Raw genomic sequence first — 17,331 nt, 5'->3', positions numbered from 1 at the left:
GAATTGCTGAATAAATTAATTCCAGTGGTTTGCTCAAACATTTAGGTATTTCTGAGTCATAACCTCTTGTGTGCCTTCGGCCTTGTAGAGATTATATCTGTGGTTAACTGGAACTATCAGGAAACTGGCACTGATAAATAAGTCAAGTCGAGGGGAACGAATGGTGAAGGCATGAGGAAGATTATAACAACAATGATAATAGAGTGCTGGAAGTTTAATTGCAAGGAAAACAACAGCATACATTTGTCAAAAGAACCCCACTGTCAGTCTCTGAGACTGACGTTGAATATCTAGTTTGGGTGTTCCTTCTCCCATTTGTAGGTGAAACCCTGCTCGCCTTGCTGGGTTGCACAGATACTGTACAATGTGCACTGCACACAAGCACCGTATGCAGCATAGCATAGCAGCAGGGATATACATCGGTCAGCAGTGTTCTTTCAGTCTTGGCCAGTGATTGTTGACAGGTTTTAGTGACTTGGTGAGATTATGTGTCACTGGCAGTGCATAGTAAATTACATTTATCATCTCACCAACTCACGTCTGCTACTATCAAAAGTGACACTTGTATCACCTAATCCTAAAAAGTATCAGGGCCAGTGGGCTACACTAAAAGTATCTAGCTATAGCCTGGCATGGCCAGTGTGGAGAGAGAGAGAGAGAGAGACAGCAGACCTTTAACGAAGCCTTTATTTAACTTTTGTGTACACTCACATATTCTTCAGGACATTTCTAGAAATGTCATGCTTTGGGTACTCACAATAATATTAAACCCATATTTGTTTGTTTTTTTTCTCTTAAAGATATAAAACCAGTGATTCTCAATGCTACACAAGAGGTTCTCATGTCCCCACATCTCAACGAACTGTACTACTGCCCCTGCTCCTGTCATGGTTTGACTCTTCACCTGTCTGCATTTCCACATCAGCCAATCCCACTCTCCATTCCTACTCAGTCCTTGTCACACACCTGTTCCCACTCCCTCTTCAGCCCAACAGTGACATGTCCCTTCCACACCTGTGAACACTTCGGCAATTACCCTGCTCCCCATAAGACAACTCTTTCCACTCTCCCACTGTCAGAACTTCCTTGTCCCCTGTGTTGTAGTTTCTGGTTCCGCTTTTGCACTTCTGAAAGACTGCATTTTTGGACTTTACTGCTTCGAAAGGTTTGCATGTTTGAACTTTTGTGCTGTGAAGAACCTTTGCATTTTCTGCATGCTGCTGTTTGTTTTGTTTGTAGCTTGACGGCATTCTGCTTTAATAAATCATTTAATTTGAACATTCCTGGTCTTGTCCTGCATTTGGGTCCTACCCTTTGACTCACCGTGACTTGCATTTTGTTCCTCCTAGTGAGCCAGATGCTAATCTTTACCTGCGCAAGTAAAAAGTTCAGCAGGCCCACTCGTCTCATTTGTGATGCTTTGTACTTTGGCCCAAAAATAAACATTTAATCATTTAGCTCTTCATTAAAACTGTTAAACCATCTCTGTAGCAGTGCAAACAGACTACCAAGCCTTGGGCACCTTAACCATAGATGTTCAAGTGTTTTTTCCTCCTGACAGAAAGGACAACTGCTGGCCCTAGAGTCAATGTGTGCCACATGTCTGTTTGTAGCCACGGCCCCATGCACTATTCTCCACTGAAGAAATACTTTTTCCCTCGCTGGGTTGGACAGAAATGACTGCACAACATGCACAACTGCACATGTGCACAACACAAGCAATGTAATTAAGCGGCAGAATATTGATACATTGGTCACTTAAAGTCCTGACCGATAACAGATTTCACCCAGACCAAAGATTTATGTTTATTAAATGACTTGATCATTTTTGGTGTTCTGGTTAAGAAACAGTGTTCTAGACTGAGAAACAAGGAGGATGTAAGTAACACAGTTGGACACGCAGCTAACAGTGATGGAGTAAATAAAAAATTTAAAGCTAGTACTGATGGAAATAATAAAGATGGAAATAACAATAACAGACTATCATTTGTGGGACTTTGTGGGAGTGACAATATGCTGCCATGAAGAGATGACTGATATTTTGGTTATCGAAGTCACACTCGAGGTCAAGGTCAAAATGTGACTCAAATGGGTGTACATTCATGACACTGGTGGGAATGATCAAGTATATTGCCTCAAATTGATTATTATTATCCTTTTTGTCAAAGTCTGACTTTGCCTGCATAACTGGTGAAGTTTCAGGAATGTATATAGATAGATACTAAAGAAATTGTAAGATGTTATTTCAGCATTAGAAATATGTCCTAAACTGTGAAATGTGGGCAGATACTTTTTTCCGAATTAAATATCTTAGCTTAGTGATCTCTACTCACAAGCTCTCCTATTACTGTTAAGCCGATAACGCACAGTTGCTTTTTCTCCTTCAGTCCCTCTGCCACAGATTGAAGGCATGGCATGGCTGATATCTCACATGGAATGTCGTTCCACCACACGCCTCAAATTCAAGCCAGACTGAGCTTCTCTTCTTCCCAGGTAAGCACTGCCCCCGTCAGGAACTCACCATTCATCGACACAGCACTCTTCCTTCTCTTCTCTGTCTCCTCTGATTGTCTCCACCAGGCCGAAGGCATGTGGGGAGAGTATGTTTTGCACTCCGTCCGTCCGTGTGTCCGTCCGTCCGTGTGTCCGTCCGTCCGTCCGTTAGCAGCTAATCTCGGCCACCATTAACCCGGTCCATGCCACATTTTGCACACACACTCCCTGGATGCCAACGATGAACCTCTGCCCCAAACTTTCCAGAACGGCCTGTTATAGCGCCACCAGGAGGCCGCTTTGTGCAAAACAAGTTTTTGCACAGTACACCTACAGATTTTGTCCAAACATCACGCAAATTGGTACACAGTCTCTCTAGAGCCATTCAACCAAACCGCTCTTTCAGATTTCTCACACTCCATCCTGATTGGCTTCCAAAGTTCACAGGAGTGCTCAGTTTAAAACAGAATGCTGCAAATCATGAACACATTGCGTGATTTCCGTGAAATTGTGCACCCACATTCCCACTAGGCCAAGGACGAAATGCCACATGAACAATTTCAACTCAGCCTCAAGGTGGCGCTATAACTGGCCAAAAAGTGTTTTTACCTCTAACTGCACGGATCTGTGGATAACTTTGTATGCCAACTCCCTAGAGGCCAAGGAAAAACCTTTGCCTGGAATTTTTCACATCTGCTCTTTATAGCGCCACCAGGAGGCCGACATATGTAAAACACATTTTCTATTATTACTCCTTCAGATTTTATCCAAATTTCTCGCAAATCGGTACACATGATCTCCATAGTCATGTGATCAAGACAGGTTTGTTTGATTTCTCGTATTCCATCCTGATTGGCCACGATTGGCTCCTACAGTTTTCAGGAGTAGCAAATGGCCACAACTCCTCAACGCAGCGTCCGATTGCGATGAAACTGTGCACGCATATTCCCACTAGGCTGAGGAAGAATCCTGGTGGAGACCTGTGCCGATTGGCACTTTATTCATTCTTCGTTCTGATGTGAGTCATGTGACCAATGCTTTGTCATCTTAGCAATGGTGGAAAAAGTACTTGAATGTTTTACTTAAGTATCAATCCAGTGATTTAGAAATACTCCGTTGCAAGTAAAAGTCCCAAATTCAAAATGTAATTGAGTAAAAGTACAAAAGTATTGACCTCAAAATTTTTACTTAAAGTACCAAAAGTAAAAAGCAATCATTATGCAGAATGTCCTGTTTCAATAAAAATGTAGTTAATGTATGTTTTATTATAATAATCAAAATGTACAAAGTACAAAGTAGGCTACTGAAAATGTGATATATTCAAGTACCTCAAAATTGATCTTAAGTACAATATACACTTATAAAAGTATTATATATCTGTGTTCTACTGGTTTTAACCCATTAAACCAGGAACGCATTTGTGTAATTTTTTGATTTTGGCTATAGGCCTACAGTACACTTAAAAAAAGGATTTAAAGCAGTGGTTCTCAAAAATGGCAAAAAAAAATATGATTTTGAAAAATCTTGAAAGTGCACAGTTAACTGTTGCAACTATTTACAAGGGGCCAAACATGGTACTTGAAATTGTTCCATCTCTGCTCCAATTGCTAACTAGAAAAATTGCCCTTCAAGCATTCATTACTTTTCTACATGAAAGTCGATCCCCAGTACCCCTGACACTGTTAGCCCAACTGTGCAACTGTAAAAAAAAAAAAAAAAAAAGAAAAAAAAGACAACATACACGTATAGACATTAATGAATACAAATTATTTTATTGTTGAACCAGTACAATCAACAATTCAAATATTAATGCTAAAATCTACTTCCCCTCCATCCAAGTGAAAGATTCATAGTCAAAAATCTGACTCAGTGGACATATTTGTTGATTTTGTTCATATTATGAACAAATCACAACAGCCCCCTATGTTGTAGGAGGAGGAGCAGGGAAAATAGATTGGATCTTCCACTGATCACTCTGAGCTGCAGTGAACAAATCCTGGCTGGTTGGTGGTGATGTGTTTTTCGATCCAGCTCTGGTAGTGGGACACTCTGGTATACACCCCAGGTTTGATAGGTACGGTGCAAGCAGGGTCACCCCAGCTCACAACTCCAGCCTGGATCCAACGTTTACCCTGTTGGACCACCATTGGGCCTCCTGAATCTCCCTGTGCAACAAAAACAAATGGATGTTTGCCATCACTAAATATTCCAATATGCTTAATTGTACAGTGTTTGCTATAACTGACCAATGTGTCCAGTTAGCATTTTAGCTTTTTGCAAAGTTTGTGGCTATAGTTTTCCCCCCTCTCGTTTGAAATGAATTTGATAAGGCAGAATATTGTTACTGATAAATCATTGCAAAATAGGCAAATATCAAATTTAAATCTTTTTTCAGTCCCAAAGCTTTTTAAATTAACCAGAATTAGTAATGAGTTCACTGAAAGATTAGTCTATAACATGTTCCAGATTTGCAGGAAGCTTAACAGAGGTGCATCTTCACATTTTTGTAAAAACACACCGTGTTGAACAGTATATCCCCTGCATTCATTTGTCAAAGTCCTTCCTCCTCGTAGGCAAACAGGAACGCTCTACAAAAGTTCTTACATAATCTCATACCGGTATGCAAGTGGTTTGATAAATTCATAGTCAAATTACAGTACCACATCAGTAACTTACAGCCAAACTGTAAAATGTACATACTGTATACCGCAGAGCGATACGACTACATACTTATTGACTGGATCAATCAATCCACAAGCATGTATTGTGTCTAAAGGCGAATGAATGACAGATGTAGCTGACTTACAAAACAGGTTCCCTTTCCTCCATCACCAGCACACATCATGTTGTCAGTGATGTCTCGTCCATAGTTGTCGGTACATTCTTTATTGGACACGAGAGGCAGATTCACCTCCTGCAGCCTCTGGGTGGAAGGTAGAGGAGCTGGAAGAGAAGAGTATAAAGTGTCTGTATGAAGTGAATGGTTGCTTAACAACTACACATGTCCTGGGTTGTGAACTTGTGTGTAATACCCATATCATTTCTACACTCTTAGTATTAGCTGTCTTTGTTCCAGGATCCCTTAAAGGTTGCTTCAATGGAGATGGAACTGTCCAGAGACAATACAGCTGAAATTTTAGTTTTGTGTAGGCACAAACTATCACCATCGGCATGTATCTGGGCAGTATACTGCATCTGGATACTGATGATTATCTCAGACAAAATGACAATCATCCCAGATTATTACCAGTAGGGGCACCATTGAATCACATCTAGGACAAGAAGCATTGTTTGTTGCACACTTGAACATATACTGCAGTGCACAAATGTTATTAGGAATGAACTATATTTCATAATACAGTCACTGAACACGCTGAAGAGGTCTCACCTCCGGTGTTGATTCTGCCCCAGCCGGTAACCCAGACGGTGCTGCCAGCGATGAGGTCACTTCCAGCTGCTGCCAGACAGACTGGTCGGATGTAATCGGTAAACTTAACAACAGGGTCGGAGAGTTTTAACAGAGCAATGTCGTTGTCATGTGTATCAGTGTTGTAGTTGGGGTGGTTGATGATCTCCGACACGGATCTGGACACCTCAAAGGGACTGGTTCCCTGCTTGGTCTGTCGTCCAAGGTACACTGTGACATCACTGGGGCTGGAACTGGAGAGGGAGAGAGGGAGAGATCAATCGTCAATCGATCGATCGACAGCAATGTTTTAGAGCAATGTCCTCTATGTTTTACATGTGCTGTGTTGAATTTGTATGGATTTTGATTGCTAGCAGCCAGTGTGTGCTGGTTGAGAATCCGTCGGTCAATCTACTATCTAATGTGCTCTTTAGGTATAGCAGGGATATACTGCTGTGCTGGGGAACTTACCAGGTCACAGCTGGTCAAGGTGTGACCAGCTACAATGTAGGAGCTGGGTTTGAAAATGACAACTGTGTCTAAGACCCAGAGGATTTTACAGTGTACAAACTTGATGCAGAAATGCATTTTCATGGCAATCATATTCATGGGAATCATATTTGTTAGCATGTGTGTATTATACACCGCTATAACATTATGAGCAAATCTTACGTTCCAAAGCATGCAACATTAGTCAGTATCCACATGTCGTTAATGAGGGTTCCTCCACAGCGATGAGAGCCTTTAGTGTGCAGACTGGCCTGCCAGGGCCATGCCCCTGCTTCAGCTTCAGCACCTCCTATGATCCACGTGTTGAATGGAGCCAGGCCGCACACTATACACGGAAATGCAAAACATGTGTAAAACATGTAAAACCACGCAAGACTCATCATGCACTGCATGCTTGCTTGCTTTGTTCTTGTCTCGTTCATCTACTTCTCACTCATTTCTCATTTTCTGTGCAGCTATAGCCTATCTGTAACCCCTGCTCTGATTGTTGTGCAAACCATAGAATACAGATCGTGTTTTAGTAGCCTATACTCTTTAAAAAGTACTGTAAGGATGATTGTCAATTAATACCCCTTTTGCCTATACTTCAATCCTAATACTCCTTTAACGTATGTACAGTATTGGCACCAGTCCTGGTGGGCAAGAACCTGCCTACAGAAATGCCCCGGGACTACACTTTCAATGCATTTTATTATGTGAGGTTTTCTACTAACTGGGATCTTGGAATCGGACAAAGACGAAGAGAATAGTGAAGCAGCTTGCATAAAGATTAAAGACCAAATAGGCCTCTACCGTTCCCCTCAAGGACGGGGCAGACTGGGCTGCATGGCTTGCACTCTGCTAGGTCAGGGTTTCTCAACGTTTTTGGCTGGGGCCCACCCCGCTCCGCTGCCCACCCCACTCCGCTGCCCTCCCCACTCCACCCCAATACAAATTGGCCGCTACAATAACCTTAATAATATAGACAATATATATCATAAATAAATACTGAAACCAGATATAATCATTAAGGAAAGTCATGTACTATGTGTACTATGTAAACTCTTGATTTCCATTTCCAGCCATTCAATGAATGAATGAATGAATGAATGAATGAAAGAAAACCGAACTCACCATCCAACTGTGCTCTGGCACCTGATAAATTGAAAGAATTACTGTTAGTGTGGTGGCACAGAAACCTCTCCTGTTAACATGGGACATGACGATCCTGTAATAATATAATAATAAACTTTATTTATATAGCACCTTTCATACATAAATGTAGCTCAAAGTGCTTTACAGAGCAGAAAAGACAATAAAAACAAAAGCAAAACAAAACAGCATTAAAACAGGCATGCAGTTAAAACAATAGGACAATAACGCAGTGTCAAATCAGGAGAAGGCAGTGGTACAAAGATAAGAACAGATAAAATAAGGCAACGACATTAAAAAACAAGCAGTAATACAATACAGTGAGGACGTGAATAACAAAAAATAAAAGATCACTTAAAAGCAATATTGTAGAGGTGGGTCTTGAGCTGAGCTTTAAAAATGTCTACAGAGGCTGCCTGACGAAGGTACAGTGGGAGCTTGTTCCATGCCAACAGCCCGTAGAAGCAAAAAGCTGCTTCCCCGTATTTTTTAGTTGCCATTTTTTTAGGCAAAGCGAGCAGGCCAGCAGTGGAAGACCTTAGGGGCCGGTTTGGGACATATTTAGGCAGGCAGTCATGTAGGTAGGAAGGTGCGAGACCATTGAGAGCTTTATAGACAAGTAAAATAATTTTAAAATCAATCCTAAAAACAACAGGAAGCCAGTGCAGTGATGCCAAAACTGGAGTAATATGTTCTCTCATCTTAGTTCTAGTTACAACTCTAGCTGCTGCATTTTGGACAAGTTGTAGTCTGTCAGTTGTTTTCTGTATGCACGTAATGGCAGGCATTTTATCAACATGATAATTGTCTTGCAGGTTACAGAAATACATCAAAAAGGATTTCCATTCACCATTGTGTGACACTAATCTATTGCTGGACGACAGAAGTGAGAAGTCCCTATTCATATAACCAATCGTACATTAATGTAGTTGTGTCTTATTCTACTACGAAAAGATGTTTTAATATACAGATACACACATAATCTGTTCTGTACTTCCTATTTGGATGTTATATTAGTTACATTGGTTACTTTATTTGCATTTTAAGTTACTTACAGTATATGGTTATGATTATATGGTTATATTAAATATAACATTATTTTGAATAAGATTTTTAATATTGTGACACTTACCATCAACCACTAAAGCTAAAATCACAACGCAAAGGCTCAGTCTTAACTCCATGATGTCCCTAGCTGTCTCAACTGTGTGCCATCACAATCACCGGAGCATTCATTTATAAGGAACACTGTGGAGATAAGGACAGTGTGTGACACTGGCAGCTGTGCCAATAGGCCAGTCAAGCGAAGTTAAAAAGGGACGACGTGACCCAAAAAGAAATAGCAATAGTAATCGTTCAAGGTTTTTTATGATCCTTAATAACATTTTAAAAATAGATTATTATATAAATTCTAGATCATGGAATATTCAGGGGTCGGAAGTTGGGGTACCATTGAAAACCTATTATAAGGGAACATTTTCAAATGTGAATTATGCTTTAAGTAGCATGTGACATGTCAAACTAGGGGTTATTCATGATTCTGAATCAATTGCAAGCAATAGTTTTGCACGAAAAACACTCCTTTGGCTAAAAATGGCCATAGCCGTCATCACAAAATGTGATGAGGTCACTTGTGCAAGTGGCTATGGCTGAATTTTGTCCAAGGAGTGTTTTTTGTGCAAAACTAATGCTTGCAATTGATTCAGAATCATGAATATAGGTGGTTGCATACGGGGCGCGTTTTTCGGAAAACCGACGGAGAAAAGCCTGGTCTACAACTCCAGCAAAAGACAGACTTTGAATGTCTGTTATTGTCTTTACAATCTCTATATCCAGTGGTGTGCACAGATAGACACTAGGGGGTGCTAAAGCACCACCTGCCCTTGCCCTCTGGACAGCAATGTGCCCTTTTTTTCTTTTTTTTGTACAGTGTACAGTGTGTACAGTATGTGGACCATGGTGACATTGATCAATTCTTGATAAAAAGCTTCTAATATATTACTATAAAATCTATAAATCTCACACTATTAACACAGCCGGCCGGTTCCACTCGATGCACAATGTGCCCTTTTTTCAGTAAAAACTGTAAATGTCTGTGCACGCCACTGTCTATATCGAATCCTTCAATTATGTATTGCTCTCACTAAGAAGGCTGACTTAATACATTGTTTGACAATCCTTATACTTAGACCTAATATGACTAAAGAATATGTGCTGTTCTGGATGAACTTGGATGACCGTATTATCTGCCCGAGTGATAGGCGAGTTGAGCTATTTTTCTTTAATCTAAATCCAAATATTGAGGCCAAATTGCCACATGGCCAGATGGAAAACAAATACTACAATATACACTGATCTGAACTCTCCCAGCAAGCACGGACATGGAGGACCTGGACAAATTAGTGACGTCTCTATTGGGTCCAGATCAAGTCAAACCAAGACTATAGTCAGATGACCACTGATCATCCCCATATGAGCTGTGATCTGGCCTAGTCCTGAGTCCGTCATCATGATGTCGTCATCCTGATGAGAGTGCGTAAATACGAGCCCATCACATCCATCCTCCGCTGGCTCCCAGTCTCATTTCGTACTGAATACAAGATCTCCCTGCTACCCACCAGTGCATCCACAGCAACGCTCCCCCCTACCTCAAAGAATTAGTGCACCCTTCAACCCTCAACTCGCTCCCTCAAACACAAACCGCCTCAAACCCATCAAGACAAACCTGCGCACCATGAGAGCACCACAGTCTGTTGACTCATTTAAGAGAGGACTTAAGACTTTCCTTTTTAAGGAAGGATTCTGGTTGGATCCACTGAGTTAGTGGAACATCATGGTATATAGTAGTAAATGCAATAGGCTGAATGTCAGTCTCATGTCCTTGTACTGACAGGGGCCATACAAAATGTAATGGTTTCAGACATTTAATTTAATTTAATGGTAGTCTGGATCCCGGAATTCCGGATTCTCATTGTAATGTAAACGGGATGAAACTGATCAGGCATCAGGTTATTGGTTTTATTTATTACAATGTAAGTTCTTTATTACAGTGTCGATATTGATATTAAATCACAAACAAGACTTCAACATGAGCTACCAAACATATATTTTGTAGCGGTTTCGAGTGAAAATCAACCTATAATCACCAGTAGGTTACTTATCAAGACGATCTTATCGACCAGATGGCCTACATGCTGCTGGGAGCCTACTGAGAACGACAACCTACCTCATACCTAAATATAACCGCAAGCATGGAGCAGCGCAGTAATTTCTGTTTCTTAATCGCAGCCAGTAGGCTCCCAGACTACATGCAGTAGGTCGATAAGATCGTCTGGTGAAGCGGGTGTATTTTGAGGTGATTAAGACATTATGGGCTGTATTTTGCGTGTCTTAAGCATAGACTGTAAAAAATATGGACAAAGCGTTCCCCGGGTCTAACATGGACGTAAAATGAAGCCTGTAATTCTATGGTAATTCCTGATGTAAATCGCCATATTTCTAGATCCGTTTTGGCCCAGCTGGCCATTGGATGGCTCCGTTTTGGCACAGCTGGCCATTGGCTGGCCCAGACACGAGGCGGGACTTCCCCCCTTCTTCTCCGTTGGTTTTTATTTTGACTCGAGTGGGTGGGGAATCCCGATCATAGACTGTAACGGTAGCCACGCCCCTCAGAACATGCGCGACTTTATGGTCATTTTTTTAATTAATGGGACCATAATTTTCCAAAAAGAATATTATGACATTAGAAATGAGACTTTAAACTAGTGACTGGAAGCAGAAAGTATTCATGACCATGTTTATTAAGGTAATACAGTCTAGGTGAAGTTGGGCCCAAATACATGGACTTCTATGGGGCTATGGGTTTTTCTGGGTCCAATGACAGCGCCACAACAGGCCATTATTAGCCTGATTGTCAGACTCTGAGAGCTTAGTGTGCTCAGTCGAGTGGGCGGGGTCTATGGGCTGGAAACCAGGCTAGGCCATTATATGAATCGCGATTTCCTTATAGGCTTCACAAAATATCTGTCTGACTGCCCCCCTGGTCTTAAGTACCAGGTCTTATTACTTAATTTAAGACCTGGAGGCGTGATCAATGCCATTTGGCTATTCTGATTGGCCAATTAGCATTGGCCACGCCTCCAGGTCTTAAGTTAAGTAATAAGACCTGGTTCAATCCCATTGATTATACCATTCTTTGTAAATCATTACCACAACTTCAAAAGAACCCTCACACAACAGCAACAACACAATGTTTTGATGCTACAGTGTCACATGAAAAAGGGCATAGGGCATTACTTTGTGTTGAGTTGAATGTTTTCTTTTTTGTAATTGCCCTTGGCCACCTGCCAATCTACAAGTTGTAAAAGTTGCAATGGGCTACTCACATTTATGCAGCAACAGCAAAAAGAAATACCCTTTATTTTTGAGCTGCTCAGCCAAAAAGGAGCTAACTTTAACCTAGTTGTGTTTTATAATTATAATGCTATAATCGCCTGCTCCCTCAGTTGCTGTCTTGGATTTTACTGGGATTTTAGGTTCATGCCGGTCTTGTCTGTGTTCTATGGGACAGCCAATGGCATGTGTATATGCCATGGCTATGCTGAGGGAGATAAGAGGACTTTGCTGTATACTGTAGGTGTCATGCTGTTTGGTATAATAATAATAATATATAATATATATATGCTGGTTTGGTATAATAATATATAAAAGGAATAAAACGTGAAATATATTGTAATAACCGGTGGATTTATTCTCCTAACAATGACAATGATTTTGTAGGAGTCACTCTTTTTATTTCACACTACCAATATATAAAGCAACTCAGATAGGAAAAGGGAGATGGAGTGCCTATGGTGTTTGACCATGTCTCTAATGGTGTAACCTCAAAAGTACACTGTAGAACAACATAGATGATTATTCGATTTTGGAAAGATTGGGCACAATTATTCCACAAATAGTAGAATAGTTTTCCCCTACTTGGTCGGGCCATTTTATTTCTTTTTTTATTCAAACTTTGGAAGGTTTCTAGGAAGAGAGAGGCTGTATTTTCCATTAGAATCCCAACCGATGATTTGGGTTTCTGAAATATCCACAGCCCCCCTCTGAGACACAGAGTGAGTATGACGGAAATGGTGCCACCTTGTAATGAGCATTCGTGAGGACATAATAGGCCTATAATATAACATATCTTCACATACATTAAGATGAGGTTCAGAATGGCTGAAGTGCTCTTTTCAGTAAACAATTGTTCTCATGTCACCATGCCAGGTATTAATATTCAAGAGATCTCAATCCAAAACCTAGCTTACATCCCCTCCATATACTCAGGATAAATCAACAATCAGTCTCTTATGATGCTAGATTCTCAGAACCGTTCACAGACTGTAAAAAGAGAGTACAAGGGGTAAAATGGATAGAAGGATCATGGCAAATACATTGGATCTTCCGCTGATCGCATTGCTGGAGTTGTAAACAAATCCTGGCTGGTTGGTGGTGATCTGTTTTTCGATCCAGCTCTGGTAGCGGGACACTCTGGTATACACCCCAGGTTTGATAGGTACGGTGCAAGCAGGGTCACCCCAGCTCACAACTCCAGCCTGGATCCAACGTTTACCCTGTTTGACCACCAATGGGCCTCCTGAATCTGCCTGTCAGAGAGAGACAACATGGATGTTTTTATTTACTATATCTGACTGGTGTGTTAACCCATTCTAGGTGGGAACCCCTTTGGGGTTCTTGTTGTCCAAATGTATTTGAGCTTTTTGATTGTGCCTGTGTTCTCGTTTGAATTTAAATTATAGGACATCATCATAATGTGTGTCAATAAAGCAAACATAGTTACTGATGAATAATAACACGATAGGTAACTATTCTTATGATGATTCCCTTTCAGTCCCATTGTCCAAAGCTTTTTAAAAGCCCCAGCATCAGTAATGACTTCAATGACATGGTCAAAGATTAGTCAGTAACCAGATTTGCAATCCAACAGGGAGTTTAGCAAAGGTGTGTCTTCAGGTTAACACTGCATTGAACAATAATGTTACAAATGTTCTTTCATAAACTACTACCTGTAGTAATGAACATGGTTATAAGGAATACCAAACGACTCGCCCCTTTACCAACTCCCTCTCGGGCGTACAGCCGGCGGAACTGTGCAGCCTGGTATTCCTAAAGTAGCCTAAGTAAATTATGCTTAAACAGTTAAACCTAACCTTATTCCTAACCATAACCTCAGTGAAACTATATGCCTAAATCTAACCCTATTCCTAAACTTAACCCCAGTAAAACTATATGCCTAACCCTAAAGTTATTTCTAACCTTACTCTCAGTAAAACTAAATAAAGAATATTAGAACTGTCGGGTCGGTGTGAGGTCGGCGGAAGAAATCGAGGGGCGCGATGGTTTAGGGGCGACCGTACCTGATACCGTTAAGTCTTCACCACCATCACTTCAATTAAAACTTCAGTTATAGCCATATCAGCACAAACTGAACAAATCACTCTCAAATTGCGTCTGGTCGGTAAACTATACCTAACTGGATCAAACCTGAAAACGTGTCTTATAGGGTGAATATTATACTGTATTTAAAATACTTACAAAACAGGTGCCCTTTCCTTCTTGACCAGCACAGATCATGTTGTCAGTGACTTCTCGTTCTCCTACATAGTCAGCATTACACTGTTTATTGGACACAAAGGGCACATCCACCTCCTGCAGACTCTGTGGAGAGGGTAGGGGAACTGGAAAAAAAATATTTTTTCTCAATAAAGGTCTTGTACAGTTTGGGGGGGAAAGGAAGGGGGTTATTAAGAGAACAGTTTACACAAGTAACCGTAGATGGAGTAGTAGTATAGATGAATGAAAACAGAAAAGGTCTGCCACAGAATGTCAGCCATACACATTTCATATTATTTATGAAGTCTCACCTCCAGTGTTGACTGTGCCCCAGCCGGTAACCCAGGAGGTGCTGCCAGCACTAAAATCACTTCCGTCTGCTGCCAGACAGACTGGTCGGATGTAATCGGTAAAGTTTACAGGAGGGGAGAGTTTTAACAGAGCAATGTCGTTGTCCTTAGTTTTACTGTTAAAGTCATAGTGTTTGTGCAGCAGGAGGCTGGTTCTAGACACCTCATTGGGATTGGAACCCTCCTGGGTCTGTCGTCCGAGGTACACTGTGACGTCCTCACTGATATTGAAACTGTGAGTGAGAGAGAGAGAGAGAGAGAGTGATGTCAGTGGTATTATTACTGTAGGGAGAAAATACTGTGTTATAGACTACTCTATTGGCCTGTATATTTAAATAGTAGCCTATATAATAGTTCTATAGTAAAATCCAGATTGCTAACTTCATTCGGACAGCACACAAAAATGTACACTTAAATTTACTTTAATTACCGTGTACAACAGTGATGCAGAAAGTCATCTTTAAAGGAATTACACAGCTGAGTTTATAAGCAGAGTTAGGAATTAGTACAATAATAATGCATGGTCAAATCTCACTATCCAAAGCATGAAGCAGACATCAGGATCCACATGTTGTTAATGAGGGTTCCTCCACAGCGATGAGAGCCGTTAGAGTGCAGACTGGCCATCCAGGGCCATGACCCTGGTTCAGCATCAGAACCTCCTATGATCCTCTTGTTGAGTGGAGCCACGCCGCACACTACGAAGAATGAAACATGTAAAATCAGGAAACGCTCCTGTATTCATTATTAATAACTTCTCTAACTTTCTTTTCCATCCCGATTCACTGCTCTGTTGCTTGTTTTGCTATCAGGTCTCGGGTCTTTCATCTATTTCTCACACATTTTTCATTTTCTGTGCACCGTTTTGCAACTGTCTATAAACCCTAATCTCACCTTTGTGCTCAGTCGAATCTCTACAGTATATGCAAACCATGCTTTGCTCTCAAATTTGATTTCAGATGAGTTGATAGTATGGCTGTGTACTCGGCTACGCAGCAAGGGGCCTGAGGTCAGATGCTGGAGTGTGGAGCCTAGCACAATAGCACATGCACCCTCTCGTTGAGCCAAATAGGGGCTGCAGCTGACATGGGAGGGGAGAGCCAGGGCCTGTCGATGTAGGCTGTGGCTCCTTCACTGTTGCTTCTGATCAGTACATGATGGTCTCGCCGGCATCACAGAAAGAGCTTAAGGTGAACTGCCTCCGGTGCCGTCACATTAGTGTGCTGCTCTGCCTCGTCTGAGGCCAGATGCAGCCTCCCAAAGACACATCTGCTGGTACCAGATGGCGTAGGAGCACTGGTACAGCACATTACAATGTTGTTGGGGTGCTCCCCCAGCCTCCCACCCATGGAAATCCCCACGAAGCCTTCGGGTGACACCCACAGTGGGTGACTGAGAGACAGTGGACTGACTGCAGCTGCCAAGATAGGAAAGGGCCTCAGATTGGATTTGAGGATGTATACTGCATGCTTTAACATACAATATGTGGCCCATAGTTCATGGAGCCTAGCTTGATGTACAAGTAAACTAAAGACCTGGAGGCGTGATCAATGCCATTTGGCTATTCTGAGTGGCCAAAGAGCATTGATCACGCCTCCAGGTCTTTCGTTTACTTAAGTTAGGGAATAAGACCTGGTACTTAAGACACGCAAAATACAGCCCTATGTCACAGGGACTTACCCACAATAAAACCCTTGACGCTGAGTGCCAAGCGAGGGGCATTGAGTACCATTTCTTTTAATATAGTTTTTGGGGACTGGACGTGGCATGCTCCACTATTTCAGAGACACCAGATTCATACATTCACAGACACCTATAAGCAGTCAATTACATAATACATCTGTATGGTGTGCTGGATGACTGCCCAAGCAAGCATTAAGGAAACCTATAGCAACAGCAATCCCAAGAGGAGCTATTTTCTCAAATGGCAGCTCTCTTCTCCACCATGCAGCAGATTCATAAAAAGAATCTCTATCTTATACGTTTTGTGGTAAAAAAGCTTTGCTCAAACTTCTTTTTTTCCTGCCTTAATCTCCCTGACCCCCCCACCCTTTTTTTCCCGGAAAAACAGCACAATGGGAACAAGCCAACAAAAACGAATTTCAACCTTTTTTCCTTAAAACTTTGATCTGTCAATTAAGCTGATTCTATTGAGTCATACAAACTGATGCAATGTGGGATTGTTTATGATTATCTTAACAAAAGTAAAATGAATGGAAGAGGAACTCACCATCCAGCTGCGCTTTACCACCTGGGAAGTTGTAATAATTACTGTTAGTATGGTGACACAGAAACGTCTCCTGAAAGTTGGGCAACACAAAAATCTCAGTGTTGATTTAACTACAAATCAGACCAAATGGACCCATAACAACAAACAATTTAGCATATTGGACTTCAGTTTCTATGTTTTACTAACACATTATAGTCGGAAACACCATTGTATGGCACTTGTCACACCTGTCATCACTGTCATTATCAGATAAATCCAAATTAATATCACCAAGACTACATATAATGTATAGGGTGTTATTTGTTCTCATTCTACTTTACTATACTGTACTGGAGGTGCTGTATGTCAATAGACAGATAGACAAACTGTTCTGTACAAACCTTCCTAACTGGTTGTAACATGTGTTGTATCATCATACAATCAGTTATTTACATTTAAGTTGCCTATATCCTTCTTAATAATACAAATAGATTTTTTTGAATAAAATGTGAAATATTGTGACACTTACCATCAACCACTAAAGCTAAAATCACTACAACACACAGAGCGAGTCTTGACTCCATGATGTCACGTACCTGTCTGTGCCAACTGTGTCT

The sequence above is a fragment of the Protomyctophum parallelum genome (genome assembly GCF_964188405.1).
Source record: "Protomyctophum parallelum genome assembly, chromosome: 13".
NCBI classification, from domain to species: Eukaryota; Metazoa; Chordata; class Actinopteri; order Myctophiformes; family Myctophidae; genus Protomyctophum; species Protomyctophum parallelum.
The sequence above is the reverse complement of the archived record's forward strand: the minus strand, read 5'-3'. Positions refer to the sequence as shown.